This window comes from Penaeus vannamei, chromosome 27, assembly GCF_042767895.1.
Source record: "Penaeus vannamei isolate JL-2024 chromosome 27, ASM4276789v1, whole genome shotgun sequence".
Lineage (NCBI taxonomy): Eukaryota > Metazoa > Arthropoda > Malacostraca > Decapoda > Penaeidae > Penaeus > Penaeus vannamei.
Window position 1 is genome coordinate 7,512,069 of NC_091575.1, and position 2,500 is coordinate 7,514,568.

Consider the following 2,500-nt stretch of genomic DNA (forward strand, 5'->3'; position numbering starts at 1 on the left):
GGATCTATTCTGGCCACAATAATAGTTACAATGACAGTGGTATTTTTAGAAGCCTGGTTATTTTTGATGGTAGGAAGGATCCGACCAAGAAAATGTACTTTTAGGACAGATACAATCTTGCGAATATCCCTATAATTTGCATATAAACGATAATTGAATAAAACAGAGAAAGAAGGAAATAATCAAGGGGTCTTAACCTAGTATATCTGAAAAGGCGGTTCTCCTCTACAAACGTGCCTGAAGGATCCAGGTTCGTCGGGTTCACTTCACTCTTGCGTTGAGAGGAAGGTTCAGATCAGCTCTTGGCAACTCACTCTCTGTCACACGTTGTCTGGGAAATCGTTTTACTTCTGTAGGAACATCAAGGTGATCCCATTCATTAGGAATGGCGTTGGTTCTGGCCTCGATGAAATAAGGTCAACTCCGGAAGAAAGAAAAGGATCATAAATACTTAACTGGAACCTTCTCCTCTAGCAAGTTAAAGCTAAAGGCATTCAGTGAGCATTTATCCGGGTTCCAAATACGGTTAAATACGTCAGTACGATCTTCACGGACAAAATTCAAAGTTATAATGAACACTTAGGAGGATGCCGTCAGTGGCGCAGAAGGCACAAACCCTAATGATTTTGATGAAAGGAAACATCTTTACATTTGATTCTTTATTTAAAAACAGAGATAATGAAAAGAACAGAAGGCTGATATTAATCCCGTTCCATGCAGTACTGGAGACACAAGTACTGCTTCATCCTATTTTCCACTAGTGATGAACAACTTTGTGCGAAACATACATACTATTTAACGACAACCATAGTTCCGTTTGTTCCAAGTCGTAAAGAAGTTTAAAAATAGCCAATATAATCGATGATTTTGCGATTAGTAATGGTTCGTCATCAATAATATAACGAGAGAAAGCTGTGAGAGAAACAGACGCTTGTGCTGTCAAAAGATTTTAAGCTTTTATGGAAATATCGATAAATATATAATGAGATGGTTAGTTTTAGATACTTTTTCATGCAATACCTCCGCAGTTGTCTTAGAGGTGCTCAGTAATTTTCTGAGGGAGCAAGACATGTCTAATGCAACAAAAACGACACTGATTTAGGAAGCTTGACGAACAGAGGTAAGATCACACATAATTTAGGCCAAATGAGAACGTTGGAATACAAGCCAAGACACCGGTCGATCTCATTCCCTTCAGTTTATGTAAGTCTTTCTCTGCTAATTCAGGAGTTATTTAATTCAGATGCCCAACAGGGAGGTTGCGTCTGCATTATATGTCAACGTAGGAGGCTCATATGACATTAAATATTTTTCTTCAAAGAGGATACTTATGTCAATTATCTGTCGCTACTACATGAACAAATTTCCAATTCAAACATTCATTTTCCGTTTCAGTTCAGAACTTGATAGCTCATCTAAATTAGACCATCATCTCTTAGAAACTATTTTTGCTTTAGAGTATCTTGCTTCTCAGACCGAACCTGAGTACTGCAATATGTTATAATAATGATAATTAATATTGTCAGTGATATGGTAACCATATTAGTGAGAGTAATAATAACGAGAATTGCAACAACAACAACAAAACAACATTACCAAAAATAAATATTAGTTATAGTAGCTGCAGTAGCGGCGGCGTCTATGGTGGCAGTCGAAGTCTAAGTGCGCTGACGTCGGCTCCAGCATGCTGACGTAGGTATGCTAATTCGAGTCACAGCTGTCAACTGCGAGGGGAGACTGGGCCGAACCCGGCATCTTGTGATTGCAAAACCTGCGCTTTACAGTTATGGCGCCTCATGCAGTATTAATAGTATTAGTAGCATAAATAACTAGAAGCACTCAAAGAGCGTATAACTCCACCAAGGCAATAGGGGTAACTGATGCAATCATCAATGAAAAATAGATATTTGGTCATACCTTTTTGAGTTATCCTACTAACCAACGAACAAACTAACCAGCGCTACCAAAACATAACCTTGGCGGAGGTAAAAGCATGTTGATAATCAGAGTGAAAAAGAAGTAACACTAATGACAATAATACGAATGATAACAGTATAGATAATAGTAACAGTGATAAGGATGAAAGAATAACATAATAAGATAATAGTATGATAATGATAGAAATAGTGAAATTAATAATAGCAACGATAATGATAATAGTAATAATAATTATTATTATAGTGCTGATAATCATAACGATAATAAACATTAATCATAAGAATGCTAGTAATAATTTCAATAACAACAATGCTAATGATAGAAGTAACAATGATAACAGTAATGGCGGTGGTACTATATCTGGCGTGCAAAAACAAAATGACAATCAAGATTATCGATGAATATCTGATGCATCATTTGAATACTTGATTTATTACTTCAGGGAGAGGGTGTACAAGCGAGTTCATTAGCGAAATAGACTACGAACCAAGACTGGAGAAAAAAAGGAAAATGCTTCTGGTACCTTCGTTCCATAGTCAAAAAAGAAGAAAATCAAAACAGG